Raw genomic sequence first — 17,637 nt, 5'->3', positions numbered from 1 at the left:
CAACTGGCAAAACGTTACTTGTGTATTTAAGCCACAAGCTCCCCCTCTGAGAGGGTTTTTATTACAGGTGGCAACATTGTCACATGTAAAAGGGCATCTTTGAAGCCAGATAATGTAGACCAGCTTGTATTTCTTGCTAGAAACCTCTAGAGCCTGTCATAGGGTGTCATCAACCCCCAACAATGTCCCTGCCCCAGCAACGTGTTCTTGTTATTGCTCACACTTTTTCTGTTTTCTTCAGCAACTCTGAGCATATTATTTTTATAATTTTTTTATCCTGGCTGAAGCACTTTTAATTCAATCTATAAGAATAAAATAGTAATAAGTTAAAGATATTAATATTGACAAACGTGAGAGTTTTGTTTATTTGACAGTGATTTCACATTTCTTGTTTGTATGAAGGTTAAATTCAAAATAATTTTTTTAATTTCTAAATTATTATATAGTTTTATAGGAGGAGGTTTCATAGACTTGGCATTCATTTTACAGAAGTTTGAAGGTATAGACATCTGTTGTGGGCGTCCTTGGCAGTTTTTCTGAGGATTTATATTGTTCATATCGATATCAGAGTTATATCGTATCGACCGAAGTTAAGCAATATATCGTGTATGGAAATGATTGGCTCCGAGTAGGGATTTCTTGAAGGTCAAAGTTCTATATGTGGTTGTAAATTTAAATCTATATATGGAAGCCTTCAAATAAGAAGGAAGTATTCGACGTGCAGGAAGTGGACAAAATAACTAACAGTACATGAAAAAACATCTTGACAAGCACAGCTATTGTGTATGGGTGAATCGTTGTGCCAGCTAACAGCATGCAGCCACTATAAAAATGGTCTGAAAATGATCCCTTAATGAGTTTTCAGAATTAACAGGCAACTGACAGAGCTCCAGTTCGGCTAAATAGTGGTTGTTGTAATTGCAGGTGCATCAGTCCCCAAAATTGGCTTGATGTGTTAGTCGGTGTTCCCGGTGTTACATGGTGTTCGGCCACACAGCGATTACATCACTTGCCTGCTGCGGCATTGCCATTACTGTCATTTTGCTTTTTTCTAGTAATAAAAATCATTTAGTTCAGTTAGGACACTGCAATTAAAAACTGAGCGCGTTTGCTCAATTCATCATGAGCCGAAGGGTCAGAGTCGCAGCACAGATCAGATTTCATTCATCACTTGACGAGATTGAGGCGAGCTCACTGGTGACGGGATGGCGAAAGATTTGGTTTCAAAAGTTCTATGTTTAATATAAGTGAGACCTGAAAGGGAGCTGCAAATGGCCTCAGTGCTTTTGGTGTTCACAGTACAGTTGGACTCGAAAGTGGACCCAGTTCTGTTTCTGGAAATTTTAGTGTTGATGATCTCTGATCACTTGGTGTTCACACTAACTCTTTTCCCATAGTTTAATAGTGACTATGCCATTCAAGATGGTTGCTTTACACGATACAGTCATTTGGCTGAAATGCTATGATTTGGCTGAAACACAGAGCAGTCAAAGCAGATTTAATGTGAAATACCAGAAGCATTTTTGATGCTCAACCATCAAAATCAGTTTATGCTTCATGCCATAGTGCTACTGGTTGATGTGGCTGGTTGGGGTAAACAAAATGCATGCATACACTACATATATTACCCACTGACTGTATACTGATTTATACTGTAACTATTGTTCCAGTCACTGACAGTTCTGTTAATACTGATGCCTAACAACTTAAGCTCTATAAAATTATTGCTATTACTACAGTGGCTCTATTAGTTAATGTCATGTTGCTAACGAAAATGCTGACATTATTGTAGGACCACATGATCCCAAAGAAAAACATCTGAGTTGTTTTTCTGTTAGGTAACAGAAAACTGTAGCTATACATGTACAGCAACTCTCAAGTTCTTTATCTACTGTATGAAGCAAACGTGAAGCAGACCGAGACTACTTTGTTTTCACAATGCACAAATCAATCAAAACCACAAAAGGTGGTCTGAGTGCGGTTCATTTGTGGGTCCTTTTAGGGGGGCTGAGATCACTTGAATGTTCATATATATACACCTTATATAGGCCCGAGACCGCTTTGAGTGCTCAAACGAACTAGGCGTGTAAATGCCATTAATGTTTCAAAATCAAGGAAGAGTATATGAAACATAGACAAAAGGGTTCAGCAAAGACAAACGGTGGTCGCAAGTCAAAGCTACTGACGAAGCTATTGTCAGTAGCTATGGACGAACATAGTAAAGCTATTAAATGAACATGTTCATGAACTAGGCTCAGCAAATCTGTGCATTATGAGCTTTGCAAAACCAGGGCTGCCATTCAGAAACCTTTTGCATCAAATGTCAATGCATGAAGAATCATAACCTGGTGTAAAGAACTCAAAATTTAGACTCCTGAGAAGTTGGAAATAATTGTTCAAGACCAGATGAAATGTATGCTACAAACACTTCATGATGATAATCCCATGTCACATGATTGTACTACCCTTGTATAAAACTGGTTTGGTGAACACTAACACAGTGGTCTCCTAAATCACCAGGTTTAAACATCATTGACCCTTTTATGGGAGTATCTGGAATGCAGACTCAGTAGATGTCCATCTCCTTTATCTCTTAACGAACGGAGGGGTTTTCCTGGTGAAGAATGAAGAACATCCCAACACAATGCACTCAGGACTTGCGTGACGGCATTCCAAGAATTTTTCAAGCTGTTCTGTAGTCAAAGGGCTGCACTGTAATCCTTATTAGGTCCTTAAATATTGTACCGATTAATATCGTTACAAGTTTCTTTTTTTGTCGACACCCTGTATGTGTGCATGTATGTTGTAGCCTGAAGTGATTTCTGACAAGATTTCTAGGTCATATGTAAATATTTATTATATTTATTGCTGGCTGCCTCACCTACGCTAACCTGAATTTCTGAGAGGATATAACGGCAATTTATAATAGCTGCCTTGAGCTAACAGAACAGGAGATCTGAATGCAGTCATAAAAGTACTTTTCAGTGGCCAGGTACCTACTCCAACATCTGATGTGTGCATGACCTTGAGTTTACCAATCAAACCCTGCAATTTTCCTTTTGCATAAGGACTGTCCATGCTGAGCCTGTTATGTGCTATATATTTGCAGGAGTGGGTGCTAATTGAAGCCTGTAAGAAGTGCCTAACAGTTCTGACACACTGTCACAGCAGTTTTACTGATAGAGAACAACCCATCACTCTTAGTATGTGTGGACACTCAGTGGACACCATCCGCTACTGTGTCTCACAACAGAAAGTCAGCATTCACCTACCCGTGTCTAGATTGCCTGCAGGTAGGAGACCGAATGTATCAAGTTTATCAAAAGTGTGTACTTCAGTGTTTCTTGAAATTGAGGATTTTAAACTTAATTTCTGATTTTTATTTATTTACTTATTTATTTTATTTTATTTTATTTTATTAAGGACTTCATGCTCTCCTTAGCAAGACAGAAGTGACTTGCAGTTTACAGGTATGTATGGTGGTGGTGGTTGGTGTATGTGAGAATATTTGTACCAACAAATGTGGTGTGTCCTTTTCCACAGTGTGTACTGAGCCCCCCAATGGTGATTGAGCACCCACTTTGCTGCCTGGTTCTCTGTGCACAGGTGCATGCTGGGATGTGGACGAGAAATGAAACATTATCCAATCAGGTATGCTGTAACAAATGAAATATTTTTAAATGTGTTTGTATTGTTTAGCACTATAAAATGCAAAACTATAAACACCCCCCCACACACACCTTTTTTTAAATTATATATATATATATATATATATATATATATATATATATATATATATATATATATATATATATATATATACATACATACATACATACATACATACATACATAAAATATAATATAATATAATATAATATATTATATAAATAATTTTTATTAATATTTTTTTTAACAGGTCAACAGCTACCACAATGTGAAGTGTAGGCTTGAGATGTTTGATAAGGACCTCATGATGCTCCAGGTTGGCATTTTGTATTTTTTTTGTGTGTATTTATATTATTTATATATTTTATTTATATAATGAAAATGAGAATAATTTTCTGACCAATGATTCTGGTGTACTGTGAGCAGGAGGGGGCTTCGATGATGGATCCCAACCACTTTCTGATGATTGTGCTCAGTCGTTTTGAGCTCTTTCATATCGTTAGTTCAGCCGACTGCAGGATAAGATACAACATCGAGAACACGGATAAGGTGTGTAATACATGTTTTCAGTAATTGCTTTTCTGCATTGAGTGGTTCTCACAGTTTATGGGTAATTTTCTGTTCCAGCATGTAGTCCAGCAGAACAGCACTTTAATAGAAGAGATGCTTCACCTCATTATAATGATTGTGGGTGAGTGCAGACCGTTTTGGAAGCAAATTAAAGACGTGGATAGGGCTTTTATTTGTTATGTATATTTGTAATAATACACAGCCAGAAAGGTATGTGTGCCTAATAATTGTGTGTATTATTGCTATCTGTGACACACACAGGTGTGAGCGTGTTAGGTGAGCGGTTTACACCAGGCATTGGGCATGTAGAAGACTGTGATGAACTAAAGAGAGAAATCATACATCGGCTTTGTATTCGTCCCATGGCTCACAGTGAGCTGGTCAAGGCCTTGCCTGAAAATGTGAGTAGACGTACTCATGGAATTATTCAATTAGTTATGGATTTTCTATGTGCTGCTCTCCAGTTATATTATATTATATCGAAAGCCTTCTTATGAAATGTGTTTCAAAGGCTTCATAAGTCTGTATTTTAGGAGAATAAAGAGACAAGAATGGACAGAGTCCTTGATAGTGTTGCACTGTTTAAGTTGGTGTCTCATTCTCCTTCCAGATGCTTCCTTCCTTCCTTCCAGATGCTTTTCTACAGAGTAGACAGGAACTTGATCCATGCATATGAAACTGCCCTATCCAGTTTCCTTGCTTCGTTTGAGTTTTGTCATATTTTCTGTGCCTTTTATTTTAATTTTCAGAGAGAGAGAGAGAGATCATTAATTGGTGGTCGGTGGAGCAATCATATTTTAGCCCAGAACCTTTAGCTTGCCTTTGCCAGGAGGTTCAGACTTGGCTTTCAACAAGATAAAGAGCCAAGCATACTTCCAAATGAACACCAAATTGCTTCTAGAAACTCAAAATCAGTGTTTTACAATGAGCTTAAAATGTCCTCCATGGTGGCATGGACCAGGACCCCTCGGTCTGCAGCATTACAGGAAGATTTCAGGTTAGACATTATGGGAAGAGTCTCGGTGCTGTTATTGTCTCTGGGGCAGACATCAGTTAACATTGTGACCCCTTCCCTGGAGAGAACAGCATTACAATTCTGAAAACAGTTTTTGTAAATAATAATTCACTACTTAAAGCATGTACCCGAGCTCCTGCTACGCAGTAACTAAAACTGTCTGCAACTCACGTGTTACTTCATTCTTTAGTTCCTTCTCTTAAGTGTAGAGCCTCTGTCAGATTGTGTGATTGATAAAGAAAAGCACATAAATGACAAAATACCAGTTTGAGTGCCTAGTGGTCTAATCAGGAAATGCTCTTTGGAAGCTCAATATATGCACTTATCCATTTGCATTTTGATTCGGCTGTTAGTGCTGAGGATGTCCTTAAGGTGATGTGCTGCTTTTGGAAGATTTAGTAATTCTCTTTAGTCGCATGAGCACTAATGGTTTTTCTAAATTTTTATGTAGTTTATTTTGGATACAGGCAGAGGAAGCTCAGTGAAAGCTTAAGAGACAGAATGGAGAGGACCCAGGTAAGCTATTTCTTCAGTGATTGTAGTCATATCTGAAAATGATCGGTCAGTTGAATGCAGATTGCTGAAGTGTGAGTGTCTGTGTATGTCGTAGCCCTGCCTCCATTCTGCCCACTGTTTGCCAGCTTGGTGAATATTCTGCAGTGTGACGTGTTGCTTGGCATGCTGGGAGCTGTGCTGCAGTGGGGTATGGAGCCCAGTGGAGGACACTGGTCTGAGTCCATGCTGCAGAGGGTAAATGTTTGGATGTTTTGTTAAAATGACATGATAGTGTAGTAAATTCAACAAAATTCCACTTGCTATGCTGTGTTCATGAGCATCACTTTTTAATGACCGAGTAGTGTTCACAGTTCTGTATGTGTGTGTTGCTACAGGTGCTGCACTTGATAGGCATGGCTCTGCTGGAGGAGCAGCAACAGCTAGAGAACATTGGGGATGACGATGAAGTTACTTTCAACTTCACCCTCAAAATCTCCCGTAAGTTTTGTACATCATCTCACACAGTAGAAAGTCTCAAGCCTGTAGTTAGATCTGTGGTTCTTGTATCACAGGTCCCGGTGAAGCCCCCGGCAACACTCCAAGCATCCTGGCTCAGTTAGAGACCTTGCAGTGCGCACCTCACTTGGAATTGCACAAAGACATGATTCGCTGGATCCTTAAAGTGAAATTACATCTTGATTATGTTTGCAATTTGCCTTACTCTCTCTATGCGTGCACCTAATATGTCCACCAGGTGGCAGCCTAGCATGATTTGCAATTCACTCACTGAAGGTAGGCGCAACATACAAAAGATGAGCGTTTTTACCATGAAGTTTAAAGCAGTGCTGCATCATCAAGACCTGTTTGAAATCCAAGCAGTGCAACACCGCTCAAGGTGGCGTGGCCGGTAGGCAAAGCAGCACCTCTCACCACGGTGAAGCACAAATGCTTCACTGTCCCAAAGCGGTTTTGCTGCTGATCATCTGTAGGTGGCCCTAGGGGTGTTTTTGATGTGGCTTATTGTGCGTATTACTTAAAAGCTGTATGTCAACATGAATATTTAAATGACATGTAAGGATTGCTTACTACACAAACTGAACTTCCATGCACTGTGATGTGTGCATTTTATTTTCCATATAGTGAAAACTGTCAGGACACCTGCACCAGGCAGAACATGTACATATAAAGGCCATGGTGTAGGCCAAGGCTAATGATGTATTGTAGTATGTACTTTGAAGAGAAACAGGCAAATTAAATGTTAGTAAAATTGTAATGCATCTTCAGTATTTAATGGTATGGTGTGTGTACATACTTTTTAGTGCACAAATGTGTTCTATTGAACATCTGCTTAGTTTTGCAAGACTTTGTGTGTGCATATAGTTCTAACTGCACTGCTGTATCGTTTTCTTGTAGAAATATTTTCCTAAATTATGTGTCTTTTTCTACACAGATTGTGGTTAGCATTAAAACGATGCGCGTGTGCACAGCTGCTGCACCTCCCTGTGAAGGAACAGGGCACTGTCACAAGGAGGTCAGACTTTGAGCAACTTTCTATTCCATGGACATATTAACTATTACCCTTTAAAGTGTTGAAGAGCTGAAATCTACATGTGTGTGTGTGTGTGTGTGTGTGTGTGTGTGTGTGTGTGTTGCAGTCTGTGTGGGACAAAGACAAAGCAGAGAGAAAAAAGAAAGCTGAACTGTGCTGGAAAAAGACCATGGCTCAAACATTAGAGAGCCAGAGTCATTTTATCAATAAGTACATAGATCTGCTCACGCAGGATTCAGAGGATCTGGACGCCTCAGCCTCTACATCAGCAGAGCATAGATACCTAAGCATGCTCGTAGTGACGCAGTGTTCTTAATAAGCCAACTTGTATTGTATTCTCGATATCCAGTCAGTACATTTATGTCAGTAAATGCATGCATCAACACTTCCTTGACTTTGCTGAGCAGTTGTCTGTTCTTTGTCCTAAAAGTTCTTGCATATAATGGTGGTCTTCACATAACATAAGTAAATTCCCATCCTTAAACTCTTTATCTTGCATATTCATTTAGAGCATTTTCTGTTGGGGTAAATGAGTAGAGAGGATCCTAGGCCATTTTTAGCAATTTCCTGGTGATTAAAAAAAGATGAACCCATTTATTCAACATTGATTATTTTAACAAATTCAGAGGTACCTTAACATAAAATTAAGGTTATAGTGAACTTGTAACCATCCGTCTCTGCTTGGTACAGCCCCAGTTCATGTGACGGTGCTCTGGTGTGTGTGGGACCTCGTCGTTGGCGTGCCAGAGGAGGAAAGAGGAGGCAGATGGAGATGTGTATCCTGTGTCACGAAGCGCAGGAGATCCTACCTGATGGCACCGCCATGGTGCTCGCTGCCTTTGTCCAACGCTCTACGGTCATGTCCAAGATCCGCAAAAGACCCCCTCACAATCCAGGTAAGGTTATGGTTTACAGTGTGCAAGTCAAGTAATTGGATAGGTTTGAGTAGCCAGTGTGCTTATTTCTGGAGGATACATGTGTGTTACAGAGAGCTATGATCCCCTCTTCATGCACCCTGACCTGTCCTTTGGTACCCATACCAGCAACTGGGGCCACATCATGCACTCTCTCTGCTGGCAGAGGTGAGGAGTTGGGCAAACTGTTACTTCTAGACAGCCTTCTACTTAATCCCAAATAAAAAGTTTTGCTGCTTTCAAATGTTTGTGGATATAGGCAATAGAATCAGCAGCTAACAGTAAATAGTTTGTCTAGAAAATATGACCTTTATATGAGCAATCACAATAAATTAGCTAATATTAATCAATCAGTCGGGATGTTTTGTGACTGAAAAGTCAAAAACCTAATCTGTGATGTACAGGAAAGTCTTCATGGATGTGTGGTGATCGATAAGATGTAGATCCAAATTGGATGTATTTGGCTTAAATATGCGATCTGCAGATATATATATATTTTTTTGTCCCAATACAGTGAGCTGATCATCGACACAAAGCATGAAACAAAGCTTGCTATGTGCACTTGACTATTTTTCACTGTCTTAGATCAAGCCAGTGTTACTTGCGTAGTCTGTAAACTTATTGCGCCTCATGGGGAAGCAAAGAACGTTAACCTGATCTGACCTTAGGAGTAAGTGCAGTTCAATTCAATTTTATTTGTATAGCGCTTTTTACAATAGACATTGTCTCAAAGCAGCTTTACAGAAATATCAACATGGTATACCGATATTAAAGGTGTGAATTTATCCCAACTGAGCAAGCCACTGAGTGGCGGCGGTGGCAAGGAAAAACTCCCTAAGATGTTTTAAGAGGAAGAAACCTTGAGAGGAACCCGACTCAGAAGGGAACCCGTCCTCATCTGGGTAACAACAGTTAGTGTGAAAAAGTTCATTATGGATTCATATGAAGTCTGTATGGCCTTAGGAGCAGCCAGAGAGTATCAAAAGCTAAAGAAATCAGGTGATGGAACTTGTTACGATTGGTAATCAGCAATGCTCAGTTGTTGAGGACGTCAGATTCTGCCATGTGCTGTGCGCTTCCCAATCAAAAATACTTTTCATATGTTCCCGTTCTTCAATGGAGGGGAGCGCTGTCCAACAGTTTACACTCCTGAAGAATAAGGTTACCTCGGAGAGCTTTACAAGCAGTATATGGTGTTCCCACGTCAATCCTACATCCATGTCAAGCTTAACAGCTCAGTGGATCAGTTTGCTTGTCACTGCTTAATAGATCTGACCAGTTCGGTCATTTCTGTGATTGCATGGTACATATAAAGCTCATGGAAATTTGACAGGTTGTCAAATAATGGTCTCTTAATCTTCGAGTTATTTTCTCTTACAGATACTTTGAGACACTCCAGAGTCAGGATGCGCAGTGGCTGCATGAGCAAACCAGTTGCGATGTAGTGAATGGGGAGTACTTGTGTCCACTCTGTAAGTGTCGCAGTAACACTCATTCCTCTCCTGCCCCTCACTGAGACCACCTGCAGGTACTCGCATACAAACGTGTGGTTGTGATTATTCTAAGTGGAGTTGCTCTGAATCCGGACCGCTTAATATTTTAACCATTGCACTGGCGAATTAGTTGTAGTGGCTCTGTAACCAATGCAAGCTTGCCTATGAAATGCCATGGAAGGGTACAGAATGACACTGTAGCAGTGCATACCCCATTCCATTATTCCTCTTATTTATTTATATATTTTATAGCAAGGGAATTGATATCATCTGTAGCTGAATTGCATGTCTTGCCATGTTGAGATCAGAGTATAGAGTATATTCTGCTTATGTAAGATGGCTAATCCACTGTTGTTGCAAGATATTTAGTCACACTGACTCAGTTTATTACAGTAAATTTGCCTGTTGTCCCATTGAGGTGACATTTTCTCTGGTTAAATAGTAAAATGCATGCATGTTTGTAGTTACAGCAATAGTGAGCAGCCAGGTCTGGCTCATTGGCTGAATGCAACGTATATAAGCAGATCAGAGCCTTGCACTCTGCTCATAAGAGAGCCAAGCCAACAAGTGAGTCTCATCATATATAGTACGTGTGCTCCTTATTTGTGTGTGTATGTGTGCACATGCAGTCATATTGTGGTGTTTGTCTTTTAGATGCTGGTGAGACTGAGACTGTGGAGGACTCTCCTCCTCCTGAGAGTTTCAGGCTGGACCACACACCAGTGTAAGCATACCCACTGTTTCCTTTCACAACTGCGTATCTGAGCGTGTCTTTAACACTGATCTGTGATGTGGTTTGATAGCAACCCTTATTCAAGCTCCATAAGGGAGATGCTGATGACATTTGGGACCGCAACTTATAAAGTTGGCCTTAAGGTGCACCCTAATGAGCAGGACCCCCGTGTGCCTATCATGTGCTGGGGCAGCTGTTCTTGCACCATCCAGTCTATAGGTCAGTCTGCACCCATTTCTTACAGACTAAGAATTCATGTATAAGATTTACAATATTCACTGACCTGTGTTAAGGGGTAATTAGTAAAAATGTTTTGCTTTTTGGTATTTTGTACAGAGAGATTATTGGTAGATGAGGAGAAGCCTTGTTTGGAAGTTTACCCTGTAGACAGGTATGACAACCCAACTTATTGTCATATCTCAGCCCAGCCAGGACTCGGTTTCCCAAGAAGCAACACCCACTTCTAACATGGCCGCTGAGGACTACACTTCCCACACACGCATGCGCTCACCTCCCCGGAGTTCTGATCTCACACACCTGCAGCCAATCACCTTGTCCACTCACCACGGCTTATTAAGAGACTTTGGTTCAGAGACACTTTGTGAAGTAAATGTTCAGCAGACTAGTTTCTCTGTCGTTCTCCAAGCGTTACCTACCGTGTTTATTCGATAAGTGACTTTGGCCTCTGTCTTGCCCCGTTTGTTTTGTTTGCATGATCGCCTGACCCTCGCTTGCTTCTTGACTACGGACTGTGTTCACCCCTCTGGATTATTCTGCCTGAACCTGCCGCCCGCTTCTGCTTCTGTATTCCCCACGGTACGTGACACTTATCATGCCAGAATGAATTCTTCTTTCGAGGGATGTATGATGATGTAATAAATTCTGTATCAGAGGTATTGTTAGTGCTGTTAAAATACTCCACTAAGCACTGTTTGCTTGCAGGATGTAGTAGTTAATTGTACACTGGAATAAATTCTTCCGATGATTTGATTTGCTTTTCACTTGTAATTCTAAATATAAAAGCATATATAACTGTGTATATATAAATGAAAATAGACTGCATCTGTCAAATCATTACTCAAGCTTCTGAGCATCATTCGCACTCTAAAGATATCTAGAAGATTGCTCAGTTATGTTCAGGGTTCATTTTGGTAGCATTACTAAATATTCTGAATCACAAATATCTGCAGGTATTATGCTCTCCTTCCTCAGTTCTAATTTCTTCTATATCCTGTGATATTTATATATATATATTGTATACTGAATAATAAAAAATAGAAGTGTCATAAAACGTGCCCTTGTTTAGGAGACTATTTGAGTTCCCTGGCTCAGTTTGGCTCTGCATGCTGGACTGTCTCCTCTCACTCCTCTGTGCAAAATCACTTCATGTGACTGTTGGCAGGTATATTTATTTCATTATTTATTTTTCTCTCACTTGTAGTTTTTTAGTTCTTTAACTGTGCTCTGTGTAGCACTTGTTCTTGATCCCTAGGTGGAAAGTTCCCCCTGCATTCTGGATGTGGACATGTTCCACTTAGTGGTGAGCTGACAAGCTTGTTAAATGATACTTTAGGCACTATTAAATGTATATTAGCATCAGATTAAAGTATCATTGTTGTCCAGAATCTAAACCTGTCTATCTAACAGGTCAGTGTCTGTGGTTTCTTTGGCTGTAGTCTCTGAGTCATGTGTTGTGTTTGTATGTCGGGGGAGTCTGGTGCTGTCCTATTCAGCATTGCACTGCTTAGACTCCTCAGGGCTCCTCTGCATCTCTTCCACTTGGTCATTGTTGCTCACCTGGTCCAGATCCTCCTCACCTCTGTGCCAGGTTAGAGCATATTCTACTTAGAGCACGTACAACTTAACAATAGATGGTGATCTGTGTTATGTTGTCATTTGTGTGTGTTTATTAACCCTCGTTCTTACAAATGAGTAATAACGTGTTTGTCAGTATGAATGTTATTTTGGGATGTTTTTATTGAGTGTGCTGTCAGGCACAGTTGTGTGGGAGTCAATAATGGGGCTGTCAAAGTAATTCACTGCAGCCAACAGCATTAGATTTGTGTAAGGATTTTTTATTGGGGGGTTTGAACACAATTTTTAAAAAGTGCTTAAATTTAATCCTAAAGAAATGTTTCTATACATACTGCAGTACACGTGGCTTTTTTTAAAAACTTTTTTTATACTGTTTCAGTATTTAGTAGACTGTTTTGTGAACAGCAATGGTTTTGTGTCTGAGTTGGGAGTTTTGTTTTGAGTTTTGCCAAAACTTGCTGCTTATTAGAGATGCCGAGCATCCAACCAGGAACATGATTTTGGTTCAGAAATATTCATTAATGGTGTCCAAAAAGTTGCCCAAACCTGTAGATCATTAGCTTATTATTATTATTATTATTATTATTATTATTATTATTATTATTAACACATTAATTGGACAGCCCTCATTAACATTGGTGGTATGTGCACAGAGGAGCTGACCATGGAGCAGGAGCGTGAAGGAGTGGAGCGGGAGCAGGAAGAGAGTGTCTGTCTTCAGTAACACATTAAGGACTCATGTAGGCTGGTGAGACAGCAAAATTATTATTATTCGTAGTAGTAGTATATCAATCCCATGAGCTTTCACTCCCATTCATCAAAAACTCCTTTGTGAGCCTGGGAAAATTATTGTTTTGACTTCAGTCACAGAGCTTTCATTTACAGTGCTGTAGAAATTATATTAACACGTACATGTGTGTTTTAGTAGCCTGCGTGAGACTAGCTCATGTTGGCATCTCTGGCGTTGTGTAAAGGCAGGCATCCTGCCCTTCCTCAGAGGAGCTGCACTGTTCTTCCACCATCTCAATGGAGTTCCCATTCCGCCTGAGCTCAAGGGTAAGTGCTTCATTTGCCCCCACCCTTCCCTCCCCATCACAAACTCACTTAGCTACATTTGACCCATGGGTTCCACCACATGTTATCTGATTGAAAGTTGACCTGACCGTACACCTCTACAACTGACGTTAATTTAAACGAAGAGATTTACCATTTAATTTGTGAGGTGATTTATCAGATTGCCCAAAAAGCTGAGTTGTCTCATCTAACCTGTTAAATGATTGAAACACAGTTCTGCCAAAACATGGAAACCTTGATCACTTGAACTTCACATGTACAGTGCATCCGGAAAGTAGTGACAGCGCTTCACGTTCTCCACATTTTGTTGTTACAGCCTTATTCCAAAATGGATTAAATTCATTATTTTCCTCAAAATTGTATACAATACCCCATAAACACAACATGAAAGAGTTCCCCTTTAAGCAGCGCGCTGTGGGGCATGTGAGCGCACGAGCAGGTGCGCAAACACCTGCTTTTCCTTTGTGGACAATCGTGACATTTCGACACGTGCATTTGTTTGTTTCTGTCATGTCTCCTCCCCGTTCTGTCATTGGTTGTAGGTTCACGTGTGTCTCAATTGCCCTCAGCCGTCAGCCATTACAACGCTGATTATCTCCGCATATATACCACGCGCCTCCCAGCACTCTCAGAATATTGAATGAGTTATAGTAGATTAGTTTAGAGTCCTTACGATAGATAACCAGTCGGTCCATAGTTTCATGGTTCATGTTTAGAGTCAGAGTTATAGTCCATGTCATGTTTCATATTTAGGTTCGTTTAAGTTCAGGCTGGTTTCTCCGCTACCAGTCCCTCGCTGTTTGTTTCATGTTTGGTATATCGACCCTGTATCCTGTGACCGCAACTTTGATTCCTGCCTTGCCTCGTTTATGCCTGTTTGCCGATCGTCTGAACTTTGCATGTTACTGGATTACGTTTTTGGATCACGTTCTGGATTTACCTGCCTGTGTGTCTCTCAATAAAACTGTTCACACTGCGCTTGCATCCTACCTTGTCTCCGTTACATCACAATACCAATTTTTTTTATTTAAACTTTAATCAGGAAGTCTGTCATAAACAGTTAAATGTAAGCTCTCTACTCATGGTCAGTGTTAATTGTAAAATAAAGAAGCATAACACATTTATTTTTAAATATCTTAAACAATAGAGCCCTAATTAAAAGTGGATTAACACAAGCATGATACATATTATGAAAAAGGCTAATAGCTTTCTAAGGAAATGGATTTATCAGAAATCTGAAAATGGCTGTGCACCGACGCTCCCCATCCAACCTGATGGAGCTTGAGAGGTCCTGCAAAGAAGAATGGGAGAAACTGTCCAAAAATAGGTGTGCCAAGCTTGTAGCATCATTCTCGAAAAGACTTGAAGCTGTAACTGGTGCCAAAGGTGCTTCAAAGTATTGAGCAAAGGCTGTGAATACTTATGAACATGTGCTTTTTTGTTTTTTTATTTTTCATAAATTTCACTCATTAAAAGATTTCCAACTTCTTTCATGTTGTCATTATGGTGTATTGTCTGTAGAATTTTGAAGAAAATAATGAATTTAATCCACGTGGGAATACGGCTGTAACATAACAATGTGGAAAAAGCGAAGCGCTGCGAATACTTTCCGGATGCACTGTATATAGTATATTGTATGTAGTGAAACTGATCTTGTTCTCTCCCTGTCTCCTATCTAGCTGTAGGTGCTGGGGAATTGGGAAGTGCTGTGTGCATATGTCTGCCTCCTAACCTGCTCCAGCTCTATTATAATCACCAGGAGCTTCTGGATCCCCTGCTTCAGGGATGAGAAACTTCATAACTGAGCTGAGAAATGACAGGTTTTCTGTGAATGCTGATGATGCCATATCATGTGTACACATCATTGATTTGTTTTGTAATGGGTTGTGTTGTCCATTTGTCCTGCAGGTGGTGCTCACATCCAGGCATGCAACAATGTCTCCAGTCACCTGAAACCCTTAAGGTGATCATTCTTTGTTCTTATCTATAGCCTTCTGAATTTTGCGACTTTTCACCAAAGAACTGCTGCATCTCATCCTTCTGCTACTAAAAGAAAGCAGTTTTTAGTGTGAAATATGAGCTCATTAGGTTTAAAACTATCCTGATGACAAAAACATCTCAGAATGAGAATCACACTCAATGACAAGCCAGCGGAAAGCATCGAGTGATCAACTTTACACCAAACATAATGGGGAGTTTCATATTTTTAATATTAAACATTTAAATATTTGGATATTTTAACATTTTGAATGGTTGTATTTTGTCTCTTCATTATTAAACATACATTGTGTTTCAAACATATGCAGTTTGGTGTCTTATTCACTGCATGACTTTTTATTACATAATAGTAAATTCATGATCTTGTTTTAGAAGTTTCCAAACTCTGATGTCACCCTGGTAACTCTGCTGTTCAACCAACCTTCTCCATTGTTCTTGTTCATGTTTTTTGCCTGGTGATTTGGATGTGTTTGCCACCTACACCTACGTGCAACTGGCCTTTGCGGGTGAGGCAAACAGGATAACCACTACACTACAGAAACCACGGACAGTGAAGCTCTTTGGCTGTTGACCATGGTCTGCTGATGAGAAATGCACATACTTAAACTTTTGTTCACCAGAGTTGAATTGCAAAACGCGGCTTTGGTGGTATAGTGGTGAGCATGGGTGTCTTCCAAGCAGCTGACTCGAGCTCGATACCCGGCCCATGCACGGATTGAAACCGGTAGCTACTTGCGGTACTTTATGGTAGTTGGCATAGAATGAAGGAATCACCTACCTGAAAATAAATTGGTCAACAGAATGTGCCATAGGCTTCTCTGCAGGCCTCCTAGAACTCTTCCTGCTTCCCACTTGTATTGTTAGTGTATGTCTTTTGTTAGTGACAAGCTAGCATGCAAACTGTGATGAGAGGTGTACATTTTCCACAATCAGCCATCTATATAGTCAATGTTTTATATTTAATAAGCAATTATGTCTATATGCTGATTGGTCTTAAGCAGCGTTGTCCAATCTTCAGATTTTCGTTCCAATCTAGCAGGAGCCACACCTGATTCCAACTGTTTGATCTGCTGATCTTGGCTTTCAATAGACTAAAGTGTGGCTTCTGCTTGGTTAGAATGAAAACCTGCAACCACACCGGCCCGTTCTGGATAAGACTGGACAACCCTGATCCAAAGCAAATAACCACTAAGGTAAGTGCCACTTTGTGAGTTCTGAATCTGTCATGCTGACTCGACGTCGCTCGAGGAACAGGGGAGGAACTGGTAGATGAGAAGATGTTGTGTGTATATAAAATATACATGAAAAACACAAGGGAGACCTAGTATGAGTAATATGTAATTTTATTGAAAATTCACTGGGCTGACGTTCACCTAAGACACAACACACACAGATACAGTGAGGGAAAAAAGTATTTGATCCTCTGCTGATTTTGTACGTTTGCCCACTGACAAAGAAATGATCAGTCTATAATTTTAATGGTAGTTGTATTTGAACAGTGAGAGACAGAATTACAACAAAAAAATCCAGAAAAACGCATGTCAAAAATTTTATAAATTGATTTGCATTTTAATGAGGGGAAAAAGTATTTGACCCCCTCTCAATCAGAAAGATTTCTGGCTCCCAGGTGTCTTTTATACAGGTAACGAGCTGAGATTAGGAGCACACTCTTAAAGGGAGTGCTCCTAATATCAGTTTGTTACCTGTATAAAAGACACCTGTCCACAGAAGCAATCAATCAGATTCCAAACTCTCCACCATGGCCAAGACCAAAGAGCTCTCCAAGGATGTCAGGGACAAGACTGTAGACCTACACAAGTCTGGAATGGGCTACAAGACCAGTGCCAAGCAGCTTGGTGAGAAGGGGACAACAGTTGGTGCGATTATTCGCAAATGGAAGAAGCACAAATGAACTGTCAATCTCCCTCGGCCTGGGGCTCCATGCAAGATCTCACCTCATGGAGTTGCATTGATCATGAGAACAGTGAGGAGTCAGCCCAGAACTACACGGGAGGATCTTGTCAATGATCTCAAGGCAGCTGGGACCATAGTCACCAAGAAAACAATTGGTAACACACTACGCTGTGAACTGAAATCCTGCAGCGCGCGCAAGGTCCGCTGCTCAAGAAAGCACATATACATGCCCGTCTGAAGTTTGCCAATGAACATCTGAATGATTCAGAGGACAACTGGGTGAAAGTGTTGAAGTCAGATGAGACCAAAATGGAGCTCTTTTGCATCAACTCAACTCGCCGTGTTTGGAGGAGGAGGAATGCTGCCTATGACCCCTGGAACACCATCCCCACCGTCAAA

General features: G+C 40.3%; 1 pseudogene; it reads left to right on the top strand.

The window, feature by feature from the left end:
- The first annotated feature begins 3,040 nt into the window (after positions 1-3,040).
- On the top strand, positions 3,041-15,604 carry LOC128630371 (E3 ubiquitin-protein ligase UBR2-like; annotated as a pseudogene).
- The last annotated feature ends 2,033 nt before the right edge of the window (positions 15,605-17,637 follow it).

Source organism: Ictalurus punctatus, unplaced genomic scaffold (assembly GCF_001660625.3).
Source record: "Ictalurus punctatus breed USDA103 unplaced genomic scaffold, Coco_2.0 Super-Scaffold_100056, whole genome shotgun sequence".
NCBI lineage: Eukaryota > Metazoa > Chordata > Actinopteri > Siluriformes > Ictaluridae > Ictalurus > Ictalurus punctatus.
Note: the sequence above shows the minus strand (reverse complement) of the source record. Positions and strands in the feature narration are given on the sequence as shown.